Below are 24,280 nucleotides of genomic sequence, written 5' to 3'. Positions count from 1 at the left end.
GGCTCCAGAATGGATGATGGCATGTTCGCATGTCTTTATGCAACACTGAGTGTGCTGAACTAAAGGTAGGCCTAGTTTCATTTTCATGGTCATTATTATCAAGACAATGATTACGCCTTATTCTGATTATTTCTCCCTTTTGGAGGTGTAACGTTTACATGAGGGGTGTAGGAACATTTCCCCCTAAATATTTTTAGATAAACTTTTGCTAAAGTCACAGTTTTTGTCGTATTGATGATGCAGCTAGAATAAGTGCTTTTAAATAAAAGAATAACCATTCAAAGTGCTCAGTGGTGAAACTGTAACTCTTTCAGAGTTTGACAGCTGGACAAGTGATGCCGTATTTTAAGAAACATGAGATGAGTGCAGCATATTATCTGAACAGAGACCATTCAATGAGCAAGAATAAACACTGAAAGAGAAACACTTCACTGTTGATTATCATATGAAGTCTAATGAAAGCTGTTAATCTGTTAATATCCTGTTAATCTGCAAATACAGAACATGCGACTTTAAAGCATCCAGCAAAGTGATAACTGTCCTCTGCCCACTAAGTAGTGACTCTACAAAAGATTATTTTCAATATCATCTTTATATTATATTTAGTTATTCTCCAGCGCAACAATGTAAGGAGCTCTGTGATTGGTTAGGAAAGGACAGACTGGCCACCTGGATTTTTCTTCACTGCACATTGATCCATAGCTTTGCTCTGTAAAGGCTAACAAAGTGCTTTTGCTTTACAAAGACATTCAGCGTCGGTATTCACTCTTTTAAAATGCCACTGAACACTGGAGTGAAATGGAGCCCTGATCCTCAGAGTTTTATTGTTGCTAACATTTCTTATAGATAGCACAGATAGTGCCCCACTGCAGTAATCACTCATGTCTAGATATTCCTGTTAAAACGGAGTTTTTCCTCCCCACTGTTGCATAGCAAACCTAGCAAACACAAACTATTGTATAAAACGATCTAATTTAAACGAACAATCATATTGAAGCTTCAGACAGCCGTCATATGACAGTGAAACACTGCCATCTGCTGGACTCGAATAACAAAGACGCTGCTTTGACGGGTGAGGGAGTTTCAACAAGTCTGCAACGACTCAAGCATCAAACTACAGAACTATTGTAGCGGACATGGTGCTCTAATGACTGCTTCATTAACGCAGGTCAGAAAGGATCAAACATATCAATAAATTGTGAAATACAAAAAATTACTGTTTCACTGCACACACAAACCTTCTCTTATTAGCACAACACTGCCCAGGCCTCAGAGTGTATTCCATATAGACTATTAAACCTTAGCATGTTATTTTAATGTCTTACAGGTAAAACAGCCAAAAAGTAAAGTTAACTGTAATTTAAAATATTCAGCTGCAAAAATGCTTTTAGCAAATAATTTTTTATGACTGCTGCTAAAATTCAATACTAGATTTTTGCTGGTCTGATTAAAAGGTTAAATGTAGAAGTTTTGGGATAATATATTAATACTTCCAAAACAATAAAGTTGTTGTAGAGAATCTATGTTCATTATTGTTGCTCATCATGGAAAGACAAAGACATTACACCCTCCTACTCTCTGCACACAGTGGTCTGAGGGATCTTCCAGGATCGGGGATTTTATTTATTTTGTTCTTTTTCGGTCTTACTGGTTAGTAGGTGGTGATTTTCTACCTGTTGATCTCACATTTGGAACATGATTTGCTCTGGAGCAGATTAGGTTCAAAGCATGAGTTGACCTGGCATTATGTCTTGGATTACAAAAAAATCCCACATTAAATCTTGAAGTTAACCGGATAAGACAGCGTTGTGTTTCACAGTAAAGGCCTCAGAGAGTTGTTGCTAACCAAATTCCATCTTGTATGGCCACTCAGCATCTTATGATGTTTTGTAACCTGCCACTACAAAGAAGCAGTGAAACAGTTTCTGTTTTAGCGCACATACACTGTGTGCTGAACAGTATAAGGGCAATAAAGTGATGGTACAGAAATCTGCATCTGGTCAGAAGGAAAAGCACGCACACTTGGAAGACTTGGCCAGATTTTTATAAAATTATTGGCTGACAGTGGACAGATGAAAGGATGTGGATGGTCACACCCTCGTGCAGTAAAGACGGCGTTCGGTTCATTGAATACACAAAACCAAACACACAAAAGACACAATAAGACAGCTGATCAGTTTGCTTCACTGACTCATCTTTTTTTTTTTTTTTTTGCCTGTCCCGTTTGGATCTTTAGCCATCAGAATTGTTGTCTGAAGGCCAAGAAAGATGCCAAGCGGCTTTACTTTACCAATTGGATCATCACGGTCTTGCGTTTGGGCCATTTGATTGACCTTTATTATAATTATATATTTATTTGATTTGATTTTTGGTTGTTACAGATGGGACAGACATGACTGGGGGATAGGACAGGGAGAAAGAATGAAAGAAAGAGAGGGGGAGAAAAAAAAATAGAGGGGAGAAGAGACGGTGAGAAAGGGGGGAAGAAAAAAAGAAAAACAAACAAAACACCTGGATCACCTGTATGGAGATAAGAAAAAACAGAAGAGAAAACAAACAAGAAAGAGCAACATAATAAATATAGCACCATCACAATAAAACAGCTAACAGTAGATAACAGTAGATACCAAATATTAGATGTTATGTTACAGCACGCAAGATCGACAGCGCACAATGTGCTTTCAGGCAGCAGCCAAGAAAGGTGTAGTTTGTGTCTGTGAACACCTGTGTGCACACCTGTGTACACACCTGTGTGGATCAGCACGCTTGTATTCAAAAGGTTTCTCCATGTAACGATCTGCTAGGGAGTGTGGGGAGCCATAGCCCCGTCCCCCAGGGCATGAAGCAGGTATGGAGGAGATCCAGGCCCCAGACATCCAGAGGCCCCAGAGTACGAGGACCCGAGGAGGACCACCAGGGGGCCAACGTGCCACCCTCCTGGGAAGAGCTGAGGAGAGCCCCAAACGAGAGGTCACCCAGCAGCCACGGAGCAGAGGCCAGAGGGGGTTGCAGTGATGTGCCCGCGGGCTCTGCCAGCAGCCAGCTGTGCCAGAGAAGACCGGGTATCAGGCCGAGAGGCCTGAGGGCACCCGACCCCCCGTAAGGGGCCTAGCTGGGCCACAGGTGCCAGGCCCCGCCAATCGGCCACCAGGAGTGAGTCGGTACATACATGAGCGCCCCGCCCCAGACACCAAAACGAATAACAATAATGGATTGCATTTATATAGAGTTTTTCTAGGCACCCAAAGCGCTTTACAATTCCACTATTCATTCACTCTCACATTCATAAGACTGGTGGAGGCAAGCTACAGTTGTAGCCACAGCTGCCCTGGGGCAGACTGACAGAAGCGAGGCTTCCCAAATCCCTGAGCCACAGTCGCCCCCAGAACCACCAACACACCAACACCAGCCACCGGCAGGGAGCGTGCCGAGGGGGGAGAGGTCTCCACACCTCGGAGAGCCCGAGATGTCCCCAGAGAGGTGGAGTCTTACACCCAAGCTCCCCCGCTGACCCCAGTAGGCACCCCCACACTCTGGAACCCACCGGGGCAAGAGGGCCCAGGCCCATCCGGACCGGGACCCACAGCAGCAGCACCACCCGGCCCCACAGAGTCCGGGACAGCCCACCCGACCCCACTGCAGAGAAAAATGCACCCACCCCGTCATCCAATCTTCTCCCAGACTACACAAGACAATAGACACCCAGGTTGAGTCATTCTCCACCTCTCCAATATCTTTCCCCCACCTGCAGAGTCTGCTCCTGTAGAGAGGAGACCTCCTGCAAAGATGTAACAGCCTCCCCACCAGTTAGAGAGCCCTCCATTCAGGCCGATGCACCAGAGGTCCCCCGCTCCGGGGCTGAGCCCCCATGCACCACCCCGGCGACACAACAACCAGGACCCAAGGCCCCAAGGCCCAGCCAGAGCCCCAGCCTGGGGGCGGAGCACCCCCAGACCCCCAAGCCTCCACGCCCATCCCGGACCCACCCAGGGGCAGCCAGGCTACCAGGCCAGTAACCAACGTCCACCAGCACAGACCCTCCCCCATCTCCGCTGTAAGCAGCCACAAGGAAAACACCATCTAAGAGCCACCAGAGCCCCTTACCAGGTCATGGCCACAGGGAAAACGTCCCTAGGGAATCCCTAGATGCCCTAAGGCCGTCCCGACCCCCATATCAACCACAATAGCGAAGGCAGAACTAAACCATGACCCCCCACCCCCACTAGGTGATGAAGCCAATCAAAGTAGTCCAGAGGGATTGATCAAATGTGATGGCAGAGGCTGTATCAAGACTAATGTGATCTATTAGATGGTTTTTATATTGGTTAGAATTAAGATTATTTTTATTTTTCCAGTTAATGAGGACCATTTTCTTGGCAATGCATAGGGCCGTAAAAACAACGTGGGCTGTGTTTATTTCTGTAGTGACCTCATCCAAGTTGCCCAGCAAGCATACTAAAGGGGAGGCTGGAATGTTACATTTCAGACACTTTGATAAGTCGTCACATATCTTGCGCCAAAACTTCTGAACTGGTGGACAGAACCAAAGAGCGTGGATATAATTGTCCGGTGTATTTGCTGTGCAGTGTGAGCAGTTGTTGGAAGACGTATAGCCCATCTTGAACATCCTATGACCAGTATAGTGCACTCTGTGTAATATTTTGTATTGTATTAATGGCAAACTGGGATTTCTGATCCATTGAAAGGTTTTTAAGCATATCTGAGACCAAAGGATTTGGTCTAAGCTGATTGATAAATCTGCTTCCCATTTTGCAATCGGAAGGGATATTGATTCATCTACTTTAGAAAGTGTGCTGTATATTTTAGACAATAATTTTGGGGGGGGGGGTTAGATTAAAAAATTGTACCACACTTGGTGGTGTTTGTAATTCAGCTTCACTGGAATTAAATTTCTTTTTTTTACTATGGATTTAATTTGTTGATATTCCAAAAGTATTTTCTTGTTGATCCCATATTGTGTAACTAGTCTGTCAAATAAAATAAAGTCTGTTCCTTCCAATATATGTTCCAAGTTTTTAATTCCTTTATAACTCCAAACTGGAAAGTTTATCATGTTATTGTTTTGTAATATGTCCGGATAGTTCCAGATAGGTGTACGTTTGCATGGGATTAATGAAGACGCCGTCAATTTTAGAAACTCCCACCATGCTGTCAGAGAAGAGCTGATATTGATGCTTTTAAAGCATTCATGTCGTTTGATGTTTGAGCTGATAAATGGTAGGTCTGAAATCTCTAGGTTATTACATAGTGCCTGTTCTACATCTATCCAGGTTTCATCTAAGAAGATGTGTTTAAACCATCTAGAGATGAACTGAAGCCTGTTGGCTAAAAAGTAGTGATTAAAGTTAGGCAGATCTAATCCTCCTTTATCCTTGGTCCTTTGTAGTGTTTTTAAGCTGATACGTGGGGATTTATCTTTCCAAAGGAATTTAGAAATATACGAGTCTAGAGATCTGAACCAATCTTGTGATGGCTTATTTAGGATCATTGAAAATAAATAGTTTATTTTTGGCAAGACCATCATTTTTATAGCGGCGACCCTTCCCATGAGTGATATGGGTAGAGAAATCCATCTAGCCAGGTCGCCTTCTACTGTCTTTAAAAGTGGGATGTGGTTTAATTTAGTTAATTCTGCAAGCTCGGGAGAGATATTACTAACTCATCTACACAAGTCGTGTTGTAGAAGGTACAGTATTTATTGTTGTATTTATTATGTACCAGCTCAGGTAGTATAAAGAAAAATGACGTGTAACCAGATGGTTTTTTTAGTAACTTTTTTTATTGCTCAAACACAAGAAACATGCTTTGAAAAACAAAATTGCTGGGCAGCACACAGCCCTGGAATGCTGCTAAAAACAAAGAAAGAAATTAAAAAGTGGCTAACACGTGTTCAGGTTGTTTACTAAGCTCCAAAAGAAATGACAGAGTCAAAGGTAAAAAGACAAAAAAAGTGACAGTCTTCCTCCTGCTGTGACTGACAGAGAAACTGTCACGGTCCTGGGTCTCCTGACCCAGCGTTTTTAGTTCTTTGTGATTTTTGTATTATTGTACTTGTGTGTGATTTATTCTATGGCTTCTAGTTTTGATCCCTTGCCCTTCATGTCTCTCTGTGTCCCCTCTGTTCTGTGTAATTGTGTGTCTTTGCATGTTTGAGTTTCTTGTTTTCTGTCACTCTGCATTGTGCATTATGTTCTCATGGTTGGTTTTTTGTTACTCTCTCTAGTCTAGTCTCTTGTGTTCCCAGCTGAGTATTTCCCTGTGTATTTTGGTTCTTAGACCTCTGCCTTATGGTTTATGTCTCTGTATTTCTTAGTTGCTGTCTCCACTGTGTCAAGTTCGCGTCTCTGTGTGATACTTCCTGTTTTACTTTGATGGTCCGTGTCTCATGTGAATGCGTCCTGCTTTGCTTGTCTCGTCAGTCCTGATTTCTCCCAGCTGTGCCCTCCTTCTGTGTCTCATTCCCCTCGTTACTTCCCAGTGTATTTAAACCCTGTGTTTCTCTGAGTCAGTGTCGCGTTGTCCCTCATGCTGTGTGGATCTCCCTGTGTGTCTCTCTGTGAGTTTTCCAAGTTCCCAGTTTAGATTAGTTTGTATGTTTTTTCCCTGCCAGCAAATAAAGCTGAGTTTTGAGTTCACCTCCCTGAGTCTGTGAGTCCTGCACTTTGGGTCCAACTCCTGCCTGCCGCACAGCGATTCATGACAGAAACAGCTCATGTGTGTTCAGTGAAATGTGTGTGATCATGAGACTAGTCATTGACATCGTCCAGACTGTAAAAGTATCACAGAAACACAGTCACCTTTGGCACTGCGTCACAAGCCAGCCATGGCTGATGACAGAATCACTGAACAAGTGGCAGCATGTTACTGTTACGACATGTTAATGCTTTGGACCACAAACTCAAAGCAACACGAGCTTCAGGAATCGTTCGATGTTCTGTGATTACTTTGCAGTTTTAGAGAGATTCAAATTCATTGTGTGTTTAGCTACAGGTTAACAGTCTTCAAAGCTAAGTTTTGCTTCCACCAAAGAGAAAAGAAAAAATAATATTAGGGGCTTTCCTGAACATACTTAACACTAGTTGTTAGCCGTCTAAGACCAGAATGTCTCTTGCAAAGTGTACAGGTAAATTATTTTCACAATCAACTGCAACATATCTGTTAGTGAGGAGATTACCAGTATACTGGCATCTGGGTTTTCTGGCTCCCTCCTTCCTTAGTTCACACTTAACAACTTTGAACATCTTGTGACTTTTTGTCATTTGAAGTGTTTCATCAAATTTTCCCTCAACACAAATGTTTTTGATCTCACTTGGATTATCAAGGATGAACGTGTTGGTATCTTTACAGCTGTTGTCAACATTGTAGATCTGTTTCCTTCTTATAACCGTATCACAATCCATTGCAGTCATCTTGGCGTTTATGTGCTGTCTTCTAAACTGGCCATAGCGGGTTTCTTCAAGCGTTGAACTCTCAGTGGCAATGAGCAGCAAACAGATAAACAGGATCCTCATTATTACCTGGTGAAGAAAAAACGGAAACAATATTCTGATTGAGAATTTTATCCAGAAAAAGCACAAATTATTGCAACAAATATGTAATAAATTTGAGTCTACATGCTAACTTGTGGTTCCTAAAGTAGAATGGGAAGTGATAGGTTTGTAGCATAAACCAGTTTACTACACAGCAAAAATCAAGACACAAGTAGGCAAAGTTCTTTGTGTTACTCATGCATGAGGGAGACCTGCCTGGAGCCAAGTGTCTCTCTGAAGAGGAGTGAACGCACCCCCCTCTTCATGCTACACAGAGTTGTTACAGACCTCCTAGGATGAGACATTCTTTCAATCTACAAATGAATATATACTTCTAAGCATATATAAATATATATTTCTAAGCATAAATGACAATCCAACAATACAAATCTAACAGGAAGCAGAGGCTTCAACTATCACCCAGCCCTCTCCTGTTGAGCCTGCTCCTATTCTGGCTTCAAGCCCAGCAAGAAGCGTCGGATCAGCTGCTGAATGATTGCTTAGTTACTTTGCTTTTGTCTTTGGGTGCTCAGGGACTTCTCATACACTCCTTCCCCTTCATTCATATTCTACTGTTACATACACTATGTTGCCAAAAGATTCTGTTCCTCTGCTTTCACACACACATATAAACTTGAATTACATCCTATTTTTAATCCATATGATGTCGACCTCCCTGTAAATGCTTTCCACAGCGTTTAGGAGTGTATGGGGAATTTATGAGGTCAGCCACTGATCTCACACATTAACTTGCAGTCTCTGCTCTATTTATGAGCAGTTCTTTCAGGTTGAGATCAGGACTCTGTGCAGGCCAAACTCGCTCATCCATGTCTTTATGGATCTTGTTTTGTGCACTGGTGTGCAGTGACGTTGGAACAGGAAGGGGCCATCCCCAAACTGTTCCCACAGACTATGGAGCATGAACGTATCATAAGTGTTTTGGTGTGTAGAAGCATTAAGAGTATCTTTTACTGGAACTAAGGGGCCGAGTCTTAAATTGCTGTTGAATCTAAATGTCTTATAGTGAGACACATTAGAATTTTGATTTTGTCTTTTCACAAACTGATCGCCAGCCAGAAATCTTTACATCACACAATGAAACAATTTGCAAGAACTTAAACGTCGACTCGGACATGAAATCATCATAAATGTAAACGCTGGAAGCTTTCCTCACATCTCCTCGTGTATTGTGGCTTGGTCTGTAATAACAAATCTGCACTGCACATCTGAAAACGAATAAAACTCAACTCAAGAACCTCACGACCTTTGCTGCACTAAAAGGCATCCAGCATGAGATTACCTTATTTTTGCTTCACTGATGAGTGAATGAGTGGTTGTTGGTTGGTTGGTTGGTTGGTTGGTTGGTTGGTTGGTTAACCTGCAGCGGTTCAGGCACAAGTGGGTCGTGTGGAGCAGCAGGTGAAAGGCTCTGAAGCTGGCGAAAGATTACAATAAATCAAATACATGACTGAATAGGCAACATCTGATAGTCAGTGTGAATGAAAATGAAAGATTATCTAACATAAAGACTGGTCTCAAACTGTACATGCATGTAGCTTATGCAGGATTTGTGTGCTCACAGAACCCAGATAATGTCAGCATGTTTTTAAGCCCGTGTCTGGATTGTAAAAGTAGGTAAAGTGTGGCAGGAGCGAGGGTTGTTATACTTCCTTGGAGGTGTAGAACATGAGCCTGTTGAGAATTAAATATTTTTATTGTACAAACAAAACATTCTTACCAAATGAGGAGCGAAGACTCGAGATGAGCAGAGTGTAGCTGAGACACGCTGTTACGTTCAAGTCAGTCAAACTGGAACAAAGAACACTTGGTTCTTGTCACTTTCATTTTTATACATTTCAGCAGCACCGCCTTATGTAATCATTTAAATTATCACCTACATCACCAGTGCACCAGTTCTAAGAAAATGTACCACTTCTCTGTTTGTGTTTCAGAAACTTAATGCAACATGACCACAGCATCACGCAAATGTAGTTTGTCACTCATAGCTGGCTTTTCTACTGTTTTACGAAAAAAAAAGTTTTCTTGCATATTTGCAGGCCAAACAATCAGGTTGAACGATCAGGCTTGACGCCTCCATTTCTACCTGTTCGTGTTTCCAAAGTAGAATCACTGTGGCGATCGCTTTAAAGGCTGCATGGCTTTCATTGTTACATTGTGTTCATACCTAAATACTAAGACAAAGTTCATATGTGTGTCCTCATTAGGACCGAGATTTGTGTTGTTGTGTGGGACTGTTTCCTAAGGTTTATACTGTTACTGGTTATAATGTGACAATGTGTTTCAGCTATTTTACAGAGTAACACAAAAGTAGAATAAAATAGAATAATCCTTTAATTGTCCCACAAGGGGAAATTTGGTTGTAACAGCAGCCAAAAAGACAAACATACAAACAAACAGTACACAGGACACAGAACAGAAACATACACAATTTTTCTTACATATTTACATTAAGGACAATGGTTACTATAAACAGAGAGTACTGTACAGTTATTAAATAAAATAAAAATAATTACAGGTAAGAGGCAAACCAGGTTGTAGTGCGAATTGGTTAATTAACTAACTTATTGCAGTTACAGCATTGATGTAAACATCTATGTTTGTTGGGAGCAGTTCTGATTGTACAGTCTGACAGCTGCAGGGAGGAAGGACCTGCGGAAACGCTCCTTCATGCATCTAGGATGCAGCAGTCTGTCACTGAAGGAGCTCTGCAGTTCAGCAACATCTACATGCATGGGGTGGGAGACTCTGTCCATCAGAGATGTTATTTTGGCCAGAGTCCTTCTGTCTCCCACCACCTGCACTGGGTCCAGGGTGCATCCCAGAACAGAGCTGGCCTTCCTGATGAGTTTATCCAACCTCTTCCTCTCAGCTGCCGATAAACTGCTGCTCCAACATACCACACTGTAAAAAATGACAGATGTAATGAGTAAATAATGCATTGCAATACTTTTAAGAACACTGTTCTGTGTAATGCATTACTTTTTTGACTAGGTTCATGTTTCCCCAGTATTGAACTCTATAAGAACGGGCGATGCCTCCAACATGCACAAACATTTGACCCACAGCATGCAATTCATCTGCATGAATGTAATGCCTTTAATATGCTGCTTAGAGATGGTTGTAGATCTCAACGTGGAGCCAATTACAACCCAATAAGAATCAATAAGAGAATCATATTGATAAGTGATATTGAGAATGCCATCCCTACCTGCTTGTGTGTCACCCTACTTGCTCATAGGGGTTCATATAATTGTTGGGTCTTCTGTTGTCCTTGTATTACTGTAGGGTTTTATCGTACAATATAAAGCACATTTGTGATTTGGTTCTATAAAAATAAAGTTTAATTAAAAATAATATTTTTTCCGCTGTGCCTTGGCTCAGCCGGTTTCTCTTTTTGGTAATAACCTCTCCATCTCTGGAGAAAAACCCTTTCACGTGGTACTAAGTAGGCAGGGGTTTAAGGGTATCCCACAGAAAGCCTGTAAAGATTTGGATAGATGCACCTCTGCTTAGATTATATAGATTAGGTGTTGTTGTACCCCAGTTGCTTGGCACACACACAAAAAGAGGTGAAAAAGGTGAATCTCCAACATGAGCAGAAGAATTTTGCAGGGATCCAATAGCACATACAGTGGTCCCTCACTGTTTCGCTGATTTTTTCTTTTTTGTTGCATTTTTTATTTATTTTTTTAAGTGCATTGTATTCTGCGTCCTGACTGGCTGTAGACAATTAGACCATTGTCAATCAATCTCGTGTTGTGTCTCCTGTACAGTACAGAATGCGTTCAGCTGGTCAAATTTACATAAAGCTTCGATCGCTAGCAGTGTGACTCTGACGTGCTGTACTGTATGTTTGTAAGTTTTCTCCCCAACAAACACAACAATGTCGACAAAACATCGTCACCGGCGGGTGCCTTTGGTTTCCTTCTATAACACTGGACTTATTTTTCTACAAGACTTTGAGAGTGTTCAAACAAGAGAGAAAAGTGTGAAAATGTTCATGCCTGCCTGGGAAAAGTGTATAAAGTGTGTAGTGAGGGGTTTTACAGCCTTAAAACATCTATAATAATTGTAAAAAATAAAGTTGGCTACTTCATGGATTTCATCTATCAGTGACTCCTGCGATAAACCAGGGACCACTGTATATGGTCATTAATCACACCAGCACTCAAACCACTTTCTGAAACAGCAAGACTCTAATAATTTTCTTATCAGAGACATTACTCACTCTTAAATAAGCAAGCCTTGATACGTGCTTCATAAAAAACGTACTGGATTTCTCCACAAATGTTCAGTATGTCCCATCATTATTTATTTTCCTGTGTGCAGATCCCGTGGAGAAAACAATGTTGTGGTGAGCTGTTCAGGATTAATTCTAAAGTGTGTGAAGTGTGAAGTGGTTTGGATCTGTCAATGCCCTGTGGAATATCGCTCGCTATCATAATGAACAATAAGCTCATTTTTAACTTTGTTTCTTGAAAGGATATATTTTGCAAACTCTTGAGTCATGAGTTCTGTAGCTGCGTCTTTGGCTCAGTGAATTTGAATATCTTACTTTCACAGCTGTCTGTTGCTTACAGTGGGGCAAAAAAGTATTTAGTCAGCCACCGATTGTGCAAGTTCCCCCACTTAAAATGATGACAGAGGTCAGTAATTTGCACCAGAGGTACACTTCAACAGTGAGAGACAGAATGTGAAAAAAAAATCCTTGAATTCACATGGTAGGATTTGTAAAGAATTTATTCGTAAATTAGGGTGGAAAATAAGTATTTGGTCACCTCAAACAAGGAAAATCTCTGGCTCTCACAGACCTGTAACGTCTTCTGTAAGAAGCTTTTCTGTCCCCCACTCGTTACCTGTATGAATGGCACCTGTTTGAACTCATCATCTGTATAAAAGACACCTGTCCACAGCCTCAAACAGTCAGACTCCAAACTCCGCCATGGCCAAGACCAAAGAGCTTTCGAAGGACACCAGGAAAAGTATTGTAGACCTGCACCAGACTGGGAAGAGTGAATCTACAATAGGCAAGCAGCTTGGTGTGAAAAAATCAACTGTGGGAGCAATCATCAGAAAATGGAAGACATACAAGACCACTGATAATCTCCCTCGATCTGGGGCTCCACGCAAGATCTCATCCCGTGGGGTCAAAATGATCATGAGAACGGTGAGCAAAGATCCCAGAACCACACGGGGGGACCTGGTGAATGACCTGCAGAGAGCTGGGACCAAAGTAACAAAGGTCACCATCAGTAACACACTACAACGGCAGGGAATCAAATCCCGCAGTGCCAGACGTGTTCCGCTGCTGAAGCCAGTGCATGTCCAGGCCCGTCTGAAGTTTGCCAGAGAGCACATGGATGATACAGCAGAGGATTGGGAGAATGTCATGTGGTCAGATGGAACCAAAGTAGAACTTTTTGGTATAAACTCAACTCGTCGTGTTTGGAGGACGAAGAATACTGAGTTGCATCCCAAGAACACCATACCTACTGTAAAGCATGGGGGTGGAAACATCATGCTATGGGGCTGTTTTTCTGCCAAGGGGACAGGACGACTGATCCGTGTTAAGGACAGAATGAATGGGGCCATGTATCGTGAGATTTTGAGCCAAAACCTCCTTCCATCAGTGGGAACTTTGAAGATGAAAGGAGGCTGGGTCTTCCAACATGACAATGATCCAAAACACACCGCCCGGGCAACAAAGGAGTGGCTCCGTAAGAAGCATTTGAAAGTCCTGGAGTGGCCTAGCCAGTCTCCAGACCTCAACCCCATAGAAAATCTGTGGCGGGAGTTGAAAGTCCGTGTTGCTCGGCGACAGCCCCAAAACCTCACTGCTCTCGAGAAGATCTGCATGGAGGAATGGGCCAAGATACCAGCTACTGTGTGTGCAAACCTGGTAAAGACCTATAGTAAACGTTTGACCTCTGTTATTGCCAACAAAGGTTATGTTACAAAGTATTGAGTTGGATTTTTGTTATTGACCAAATACTTATTTTCCACCCTGATTCACGAATAAATTCTTTACAAATCCTACCATGTGGATTCATGGATTTTTTTTTTTTTTCACATTCTGTCTCTCACAGTTGAAGTGTACCTCTGGTGCAAATTACTGACCTCTGTCATCATTTTAAGTGGGGGAACTTGCACAATCGGTGGCTGACTAAATACTTTTTTGCCCCACTGTATTTCTGCTCAGATATAGCATTCTCATTTCTGTTTTTTAATCAGTATAAAATGGTTTGTAAGGAACTTACAAAGCAGTTTCACTACTGAGCACCATATATGGTTAGTCTTTCTTTTACAGGCATTTAAAATAGAATAGAATAGAATAGAATAGAATTCAACTTTATTGTCATTGCACATGCACAGGTACAGGGCAACGAAATGCAGTTTGCATCCATCCAGAAGTGCTTTAGTGATATAGATATATTACAATATATATTAGCAATAATATAGATATGTGAGTATATTACAGAAATGGGTCTATTATGGTATGTTATAATGTACACGGTATGAAGTATGTTGTGAATATTCTATAACTATAAGTATGTACAGGCTGTAGTGAGTACGAGCTATGTACAGGCTATGAACAGGATATAAATATGAAAAACTATACAGAATATGAAATAAATAACTTTACAGAATCTGAGATATACAGCTATACAGAAATGGGAACTATGCAAGTTGTAAACAGTTGTAGGGTTAAAGATTATCGAATGTACAGAATGATTATTTACACAGAGCTATACAGTAGTGCAGTTAAGATAAGTGAGGGTGTAGATAGTTTCTACAGAGGCTATATAAAGTGCTAGTGGTTGTGAGTGGTGGTTCAGTCCATGTTATTATTGTGTGTTTGAGGGTACAGTTGTCTATTGTGGGTGTGTGTATGTTCAGTCCATGTTTTAACGTGGGTCAGATGTCAGGAGGCAGAGTTCAGGAGTCTGACAGCTGTGGGGAAGAAGCTGTTCCGGTACCTGGTGGTCTTAGTCCGGAGGCTCCTGTAGCGCCTCCCAGAGGGCAGGAGGGTGAAGAGTCCATGTGATGGGTGACTGGGGTCTTTGATGATTTTCCCAGCCCTTTTCAGACACCGCTTCCTGTAGATGTCTTTTATGGCAGGAAGTGGTGCTCCGGCGATGCGCTGGGCAGTTTTCACGACCCTCTGCAACGCCTTCCGGTCCGAGGCAGAGCAGTTCCCGTACCAGACTGTTATACAGTTGGTCAGGATGCTCTCGATGGTGCAGCGATAGAAGTTCACCAGGATGTCTGAGGACAGGTGGTTCTTCCTCAGAGTCCTCAAGAAGAAGAGGCGCTGATGAGCCTTCTTGACCAGCTTGGAGCAGTTGGTCGTCCAGGTGAGATCCTCGGAGATGTGGACTCCCAGGAACTTGAAGCTGCTCACACGCTCCACAGCCGTCCCCTTAATGTGGATGGGTGGATGTGGGTCAGCATTCCTCCTGTAGTCCACGATGAGCTCCTTGGTCTTCTCGGTGTTAAGCAGCAGGTTGTTTCTGTCGCACCACTCAGCCAGACGATCCACCTTTTTATTTATCAGAAATGCATCATCACTACCAGTATGAAGACAATGACTGCAGCGCTATTTGATCAGAATATGTTGTCTTTATATTGCTTGTTTTATGCTAGCATCTTCTTGCAATTGGGGCCTTCATTTGTTTCTCTATTTGGCTCCAGGAAGGAAACTATAAAATACTACAAGGTCAAATATCAACCATGGCTTTCGCTCTAGCATCCACATCACATAGACTATCTAGTCTTTTTATGCGGTACATGATCCCAGTTGTAGCAGAGTAACAAGCACATTACACGTTTTAAGATTACTTTGATGCTTTTTTTCTGATTTTGAAGTTTTCTCAGGTGTATGTTCAGGACAATTACTGGAAGCCACATTTCCTTACCCTTAGCCAATGAAGGCCCAAATACAGCTGCCCTCAGTTCTTATAACATACCAAAAGTTTGTCATGGCCTGAGGCATCTCATAGTAACGTGAAAGGTATCTTTCCGCATCCTTATGAGATGCTCCAGATTCCCATTTGAAAACAACCGAACGCTGCTCGCAGCAGTAACACACACTTGGAGCAGAGGCTCCTAACATTAACTCTATCCATAACTTTAACCTTAACCCTATCAGGTAGTGTTTTTCAAAGCGATTCATGATTAGAACAAAAAACACATTTACATGTATAGATTCATTCCAAACGGCTCTCATGCCTCCAAACGCATACTGATGACTTGTCACATAGCATCGTTACCTGTTGGGATGAGAACGTGTTGTTTCCAAAGCACCATAAATTGGGGTGTCTGTAGCTCAGGTAGGAAACCTACTAATCAGAAAGTTACTGGTTCAATCCCCCTCTGCTCCAGCCTGCATGCCAAATATCCTTGGGCAAGACGCTAACCCCAAGTTGCTCTCCGATGCATCCATCGGGAGGATGAATGTGTATTAATGTTAGATAGAAAGCACTTACAGAGAAAAAAAAGAAGTGATTGGGTGAATGAGGCAAGTTGTAGAGAGTAGAAAGGTTTTATATAAGAACCAGTTCATTTTTATATTTCAGATTTACTTTCAGTTTTCTACTTTTTACATGTAAGATTGATGTACATGTATCACACCTAACTCGGTGACAGCAAATTTGAACAACTGTAATCATTTCTTTCCGGCATCTGAAATATTAGTTTAGTTTGGGGTTGTTGTTTTTTTTGTTTCCTTTTGGCTCCTGATATTAGTCAACTACTATTTGTCAATGTTGAATAATGATAAATGAATTATCTACAGTTGCCTCAAAGCGGTGTATAATGCAATTTCACCAGCTGAGACCACATCCTCTTTTTAGGTTTGATAGCATTTTTAGTAGATAATGGCAGATGGCTTGAGCATGAATTTAAGCTGCAGTTTGGGGAAGGTCACAGAGGGGACAGCCAGCGACTCCTAAGCTGTGCAGATCCCTGAGTGCTAATGAGAAGTAAACGAATTGGAAAAAGGAGGGAGTGCGGGGCTCAAAAGCAAGAACATACAGCTTGTAGTGCTGAGTGAAAACAAATATGTTCAAATTATACATTTTCACAATTTATTATCAAATGGTCAGAATTTCAAAGTAGTTTTACATGACGCCATGGACCTCCATCTCTCTGGCTCAAAGACAAAGGCCAAGAGCAAGAAAAAAACAAGAGGATGCAATGACAGAAGAAGCTGTGTCAACACACAGCTTCGATGGAAATGATGATGCAGCTTCAATAAGTGGTGCAAAAGTTAACATGAATGGTGCTCTGAGCTGAAACTGCTTTGCAGATCCCAAAATGTTGATTCTGAAAACGTTACATCCAGATGAACAGAATCAAAGTTTTCGTTACATGGATGATTGAGCAGCGTTTGATTAAATGAACAATAACTGCTCTTATTTGAATAAAGGAAAAAATGAGTACAACATAATATCTGAACAGAGATATAACATGTGCTAAATTAACATTCACTGAGCCAGCCACTTGCTTGCATGAGATCTGAGACACTGGAAGCAGCAAAACAGCTTGTAACATGTTGTTATGTTTGATTCAGGTGGACTAAAGAGTCTAATATGGGTAAACTATTAATGATATCAATAAATGAAAGACTGCAGTCCACTTTAGCTAACTAAAGATCCAGAGGAGGCAGAGCATTAACAAGAACACTGTCAGTGTCTGTGTGTCATGGTTCTGGGTCTTTGTCCCAGTGTTTTGTGTTGGTGGACTTTTGAATGTTGCTTCATCATTATTGTTGTGTTCTTATACTGACTGAAGTTTCCTAGTTTAATTTTCCTGCATTCGTGAATTTTCTGATTATTGTTTTTTCTGTGTCTCCTGTGGATGTCAGTCTTGTTGTCACGTAATGTCTGTCATAGAGTTCGTCTCTGTGTTCTGTCCTCAGCGTCCCCTTAGTGTCCCCAGCCCGTCTTGTGTCTCCCTCTCTTTGTGTCTTAGTGCTGTCTCTGGGTTTTTGTCTCCTTTACCTGTTTCCAGTGTCCCTCTCTTTGTGTGTTGTCCTTGTCTCCTCAGTCCGTCGTGTGTTCCCATGTTTGTTTATTTCCATCCTAGTGTCAAGCTCATGTGTCCTTATCTCAGTCTCTGTGTTCGTGCTACTTCTTGTCTTATTTTGATAATCCTAGTCTGTGTTCCCATGTTTGTCCACTCCCTGATCACCCCTCAGTGTATATACTGTCTCTGTTTTCCTCTGTCCTTTGTCAGAGTGCCTGTTCACCTACCCCCTGTGTCTCCATATTCCCAGTGTTCAAGGTTTCCGAGTGTTTTCCCAGTTTAGGTTTTCATGGTTGGTTCTGTTTGCTACTCAGCCAGAATAAACAGCTCGCTCTTTTTAAAAGTAGGCTCCAGAATGGATGATGGCATGTTCGCATGTCTTTATGCAACACTGAGTGTGCTGAACTAAAGGTAGGCCTAGTTTCATTTTCATGGTCATTATTATCAAGACAATGATTACGCCTTATTCTGATTATTTCTCCCTTTTGGAGGTGTAACGTTTACATGAGGGGTGTAGGAACATTTCCCCCTAAATATTTTTAGATACATTTTTGTTGAAGTCACAGTTTTTGTCGTATTGATGATGCAGCCAGAATAAGTGCTTTTAAATAAAAGAATAACCATTCAAAGTGCTCAGTGGTGAAACTGTAACTCTTTCAGAGTTTGACAGCTGGACAAGTGATGCCGTATTTAAAGAAACATGAGATGAGTGCAGCATATTATCTGAACAGAGATCATTCAATGAGCAAGAATAAACACTGAAAGAGAAACACTTCACTGTTGATTATCATATGAAGTCTAATGAAAGCTGTTAATCTGTTAATATCCTGTTAATCTGCAAATACAGAACATGCGACTTTAAAGCATCCAGCAAAGTGATAACTGTCCTCTGCCCACTAAGTAGTGACTCTACAAAAGATTATTTTCAATATCATCTTTATATTATATTTAGTTATTCTCCAGTGCAACAATGTAAGGAGCTCTGTGATTGGTTAGGAAAGGACAGACTGGCCACCTGGATTTTTCTTCACTGCACATTGATCCATAGCTTTGCTCTGTAAAGGCTAACAAAGTGCTTTTGCTTTACAAAGACATTCAGCGTCGGTATTCACTCTTTTAAAATGCCACTGAACACTGGAGTGAAATGGAGCCCTGATCCTCAGAGTTTTATTGTTGCTAACATTTCTTATAGATAGCACAGATAGTGCCCCACTGCAGTAATCACTCATGTCTAGATATTCCTGTCAAAAAGGAGTTTTTCCTCCCCACTGTAACATGGAAAACATAGCAAACGGATAATCCAGCTGAAGCTTCAGACAGCCGTCAGACAGTGAAACACTGCCATCTGCTGGACTCCAATAACAAAGACGCTGCTTTGACGGGTGAGGGAGTTTCAACAAGTCTGCAACGACTCAAGCATCAAACTACAGAACTATTATAGCGGACATGGTGCTCTAATGACTGCTTCATTAACGCAGGTCAGAAAGGATCAAACATATCAATAAATTATAAAACACAAAACGTCTCTTATTGCCCAGGGCTCAGGAAGTGAGTGTGTTCCTTATAGCCTATTAAACCTTAGCAGGTTATTTTGATGTGTTACAGATGAAACAGCTATCCAGTAACATTCAGCTACAAAAATGCTTTTTTATAATTACTTTTTTACAGCTTCGTATTGTAAGATGGTGACAGATGTACCCTTAGGCCCCCTCCTTGATTCAGAGAGGGTCTTTCCCTTTTCACGTAAATGGCCTCCTTGACTCCGCCCTCAAACCAGCGTTCATTGCAGTTATTGTTGACAATCACATTGTATCGTGTAACCATCCAGCTCACATATTCAATGTAAATGATTTGTTGAACTCAAGACATGATGAATGTTCCTGCATTAAAACACATCCAGCCTAGTGTTCTCACTCTCCCTAAATGGATCTGTTACATTAGTGATATGTGGGAGTTGTGTTTCAGTCTTTTCCACATGAGGACATTTACATTTAGTTTTTGCTTTACTGATGAGTGGCTGGTTAACCTGCAGTGGTTGAAGTATGTGTCGGTCGTCTGGAAGAGTAGGTGTAGAAGACGTCTTTAATGAATGTAATGCTCTGAAGGTGTCAGTGATTACTGTGAATTCATTATAAAAGTGGATTTCAGTGAATAAAGACAGGCCCTCATGGTGAAGCTCAGGAGTCCATGAAGTGTAACAGGAGAGCTTTGTCATACTTTCAGAGATTTTACATGAGCCAGTCTTTCAAAAATTACATAAATAAATAATTCATTCATTCATCCACAGGAAACACAATGCTCATATCTGAAAGTAAACTCTGATATATATCCCCGACTAGAGTTACTACTAAATAAAGGCTAAATAAATGACTAAATATATAAAGACACTCTCCAGAAGAAGAAGTTAAAGGGATTTTATTTATTGTACAAGCAATATCTTCATAAGAATGACAAATTCTGCAGACATATTACCTTCTTACTGAACCTGTATAACTCACACACAGACGTGTCTGCTGCTTATCTTTGTTCAAACATGATGTTTTATCTTCTCTTCAAAACACATTACTCATCTTTCTGGCATCGTGTTACATGAAAACACCTGCATTCTACCTGTGTCATTGTACCACAAAGACAATGATTGCAACACTGTGCTTGCAAAATAGAAGAAATAAGACGACCAGCAAATACATCAAAGATGGTAAAAGTGATTCCATCTTTGTGTCTCCTCCCATTGTTTCCCCAGTCTGTCTAGTTCCCATATTCCCAGGACACCGCTGGACAACAAGTGGGTATTCCAAGACTGAGAGACAGCCAGAGTTGGCAAAAGATCAGACATTCTTAAGTAGAAGTAAAAATACTATTGTTCCAGTGAAAGTTAAAGTACTGATTCAACTTCATTACTCAGCTAAAGCAAAAAAGTACAGGCTCGAAGCGCTTACAGAGAAAAGCATACAACAGAATGCTGATCGCGGCAGTAACACACACTTGGAGGAGAGGCTCCAGCCGTCCATTCCAGCCCTATCCCTAACATTAACTCTAACCATAACTTTAACCTTAACCCTATCAGGTCTTGTTTTACAAAGCGATTCATGATCAGAATAAAAAACACATTTACACATACCGATGATTTGTCACATAGCATCGTTACCTGTTGGGATGAGAACGTGTTGTTTCCAGAACACCACAAATTGGGGTGTCTGTAGCTCAGGTAGAGCAGGAAACCTACTAATCAGAAAGTTGCTGGTTCAATCCCCGCCTGCTCCAGCCTGCATGCCAAATATCCTTGGGCAAGATGCTAACCCCAAGTTGCTCTCCGATGCATCCATCGGGAGGATGAATGTGTATTAATGTTAGATAGAAAGCACTTACAGAGAAAAAGCATAGAAAAAAGTGAGTGCATGAATGAGGCAAGTTGTAGAGAGTAGAAAGGTTTTATACAAGAACCAGTTCATTTACCGTTATATTTTAGTTTCATTTTCAGTTCTGTACTTTTTACATGTAATATTGATTCATTAGATTGACTACATGTATTAGACCTAACTTGCTGACAGCAAATTTAAACGACCGTAATAATTTATTTTCAGCGTCTGAAATATTTATTTAGTTTGTTTTTTGTTTTCTTTTTGGCTCTTGATATTAGTCAACTACTATTTGTCAATGTTGAACTAATAATGAATCTAAGAACAGCTATTTGTCACGGTTGTCCAGCGTCAACCGTGGGGATGTGAGGAAGGAGGAGCCAGGCACGGAGCTCTGAATGCAAGCAGTGCGTTTATTTACAGTGAATGGAAAATAACAATAAATCCGCAGTGCGTTCCCGACTCCCGTGAAATGTCCTCTTCCCAGTGCTAGTGTTCCTTGTCTCCGCTCCTCAGTGTCTGAGCACCCCGTGCTCGCTGCCCTCTCGTCTCCACGCTTCTCCTGGGGAGATAACAAACAGGCAGCCGTAAGACACATACAATGCGGCAGACTATCCGTACTGACTGGCCGAGAGACTAACGTGAAGTCACGCAATGATCCAGCGTCAGAGAGAGCGCCACCGCATTCTTAAGTAGCTCCTCCGACAAGGCTTGATCAGCTGTGTGATGGTCTTCAGGTGTGGCCAACCACCTGGCAGGGCCACACCCACCAGGCCTGAAGGTGCCTGTAAACAGGTGCTCTCAGAAACTCCGGCACACACACACACACACACACACACACACACACACACACACACACACACACACACACACACCTGCAAGCAGGGAGAAGGAGGGACAGCACACCAAAAACACACATGTCCATAACTGCTGGGTCGTTTAGACTCCTGAGCTGTGCACGAGGGGTCGACCACCCACTGGAAGGCCGGGCACTCGTTTTCAACCGTAATATACCTGATGTGCTCAGGTAACCTGTAGCGCCATGAAACCTCTGTCACGCCAGGGCGCATAAAAAATGATGCTTTAAGAGACTGATGGGATCGGGCAGCAGGGAAAACATCCACAAAATGCTACTTTCAGTTTTTAAGTAGAGTCATTACATGCTTGTTAAAAGCAAACTCTCATATAGTTTTTAATGTGCTTCTTTCATTACAATGACTAGATAAAGAATGTGGCACTGTCTCTATTTAACACTGGCTACCCCAAAATGTTTCCAAACCTACAACCGTAACTTTCAATGAGAGATTTTTAGATACGGTTATTGAAGCTGTGGGGTTAATTTTTTAAGTAACACGAGACGAGAGGCAGCAGCATACACACAGAGCATCAGTGATAGAAAGCTAGGCTAACATAGGGTAGCTACCTGTTCAAGGAGAAACATGTATAGGCCCATCTCAAGTGCCAGTGAACATCTAAATGATTCAGGGAAGACTTTGGAGAAAGTGCTGTGGGGAGATGAAACGAAATTATGTGGCTTTAACTGACCTTTTGAAATAGGAGTGTGATGCAAAAAATAGCATCCCCACAGTCAAGCAGAGAGATGGAAACATTATGATGTGGGCTACAGGACGACTTAGTCGGGGTTCCAAGCAGTCAGGAAATGTGACATCGTCAGACTGCAGGCCACGGATTGGCTTTTGTCTTTCACTAAAATCAAAACTGCAGTTTTTTTAAAACCCTGCAACAAGGCAAATAGCTGCACAACACCGTGGTTTCCAAGTGTGACAAAAAGCCACAGATACATCATCGCTGCGACGTCTTCCTTTGTTGTGGCATTCGTGTTGCTCATAAATGACAACATGGACATCGGGCCGCTTTGCTGTAATGACCCCACGCACATTAGGTGGTACTTGATTGTAATGGAAAATGAGTCACAGCAAGCTGATCTGAGTATGTACTAATGGAGAAGTGCTATAAGATCACGGAGTGGTCTAGTCAGTCTCCAGACATCAGTACTGTAGAAAATCTGTGGAGGGAGCTGAAGTTTCAACTTTCCAAGTGGCAGTCAAGAAACTTACAGGATTTAGAGAGTTTCTGTAAGGAGCAGAGGGTTAATGTTTGTGTGTCCTCACTGTAAAGACTGCAGGTTACTGGAGCGTGTCGTGTCATGTTTCCTGTTGCTCTGAGGTGCATCCAACAAATACACAAATCATTTACCACTAATAATAACACCTCCCCCACTTAAGTGTGTTCAACAGGAAGCTAAAGACTGGTGCTGTTAAAGTGTTCAAAAAACAGCAGGAGCTCGGTGTGAGGCCACAGTGGGCCAAAAAACACAAGGTGACCTCCAGCAAGGACAAAATGTATCTGGACGTCTCTGTGAGCATCTGTCTCACTGTGTAAGTGTAGCACAGTGTCTGTGTGTGCATGGCTGGGCAAGAGAAACAGCACAACTGAAAGCCAGCACTCAGACGAGGACCCGGTGCATCGTCTGTCTCATCTCAGCCAGTTTACTTACAAACTCTTTAAGTTTGAATTTTAAAGCCAACAATGTGCACAGGGCAGTGATATTTAAAATGAAGGTAAACTATTCCAATCTCTGCAGCCCCAATTGTGTATCACACACACACTAAGTTCTCCTCCTGCCTTCAGCCCAACCGTTGAGCGCGATGACAAATAGAGCCGCAGAATTTTGCTGCTGTGTAATTAAATTGAGACGTGGGGTCAAAATTCCCACCTAGATTGAGTGAGATGAAATAGAAATCGGCTCTCCTCTAACTGACTTTATAGAAATAATTACATCAGCTGCATTTATAACTGTTATTAAATAACAGCAGCACACGAGAACTAAAGTGTAATCCCAGCACATTTCGCTTCGCTTGCACTGATTCTTTAGAGATGACGACCGTGGTGGGTAATTAAGGGCAAACAATATACAAGTGGCGTGAAAAATGGAGGCTGCATTACCTTTCCAAAGCTTCCTTTCCCGATGGCCCGCAGTATCTGGAAGTGGTCAAAGTTTACTGTGGAGAAAATGAGAAGCAGTTAGTGAGAACGTGTCAGTTTGAGCTGAGCTATAAAACAGGGAACATGACATGTACAGCACTGTGCAAAAGTCTTGAGCCATCCCTCATTTGCTTCCAGGGATCCGGACTTCCCTGTAATCTTTAAAGTGGTATTAAGGAATAGCTCTCCAGGCTTTTTAAAGTGTTTCTGATTTTTAATCCAGGGCTTGTATTTGACCACTTTTTGTCTGTTAAGACCCTTCACACTAATCTCTGAATCATTCAAACATAAACAGACACCTAAGTCACGGAAAGGACC

At 41.9% G+C, this 24,280-nt stretch overlaps 2 long non-coding RNA genes across 2 annotated transcripts; both read right to left on the bottom strand.

Moving 5' to 3' along the window:
- Positions 1–7,215: 7,215 nt before the first annotated feature.
- On the bottom strand, positions 7,216–9,360 carry LOC146548014 (uncharacterized). The gene is made up of 3 exons (XR_014890616.1): positions 9,289–9,360; positions 8,851–8,985; positions 7,216–7,538 (listed from the first exon to the last, which is right to left on the bottom strand). It is a non-coding gene; the product is annotated as an uncharacterized LOC146548014 (long non-coding RNA).
- An 11,989-nt stretch (positions 9,361–21,349) lies between these two features.
- LOC146548013 (uncharacterized) lies at positions 21,350–24,021 on the bottom strand. The gene is made up of 2 exons (XR_014890619.1): positions 23,924–24,021; positions 21,350–21,518 (listed from the first exon to the last, which is right to left on the bottom strand). It is a non-coding gene; the product is annotated as an uncharacterized LOC146548013 (long non-coding RNA).
- Positions 24,022–24,280: the final 259 nt, after the last annotated feature.

This window comes from Mchenga conophoros, linkage group LG23 (genome assembly GCF_057382185.1).
Source record: "Mchenga conophoros isolate Kocher_MC1m ecotype Shallow Benthic linkage group LG23, M_conophoros_male_GT1.1, whole genome shotgun sequence".
In the NCBI taxonomy this organism is placed as follows: domain Eukaryota; kingdom Metazoa; phylum Chordata; class Actinopteri; order Cichliformes; family Cichlidae; genus Mchenga; species Mchenga conophoros.
This window is presented reverse-complemented; position numbering and strand designations above follow the sequence as displayed.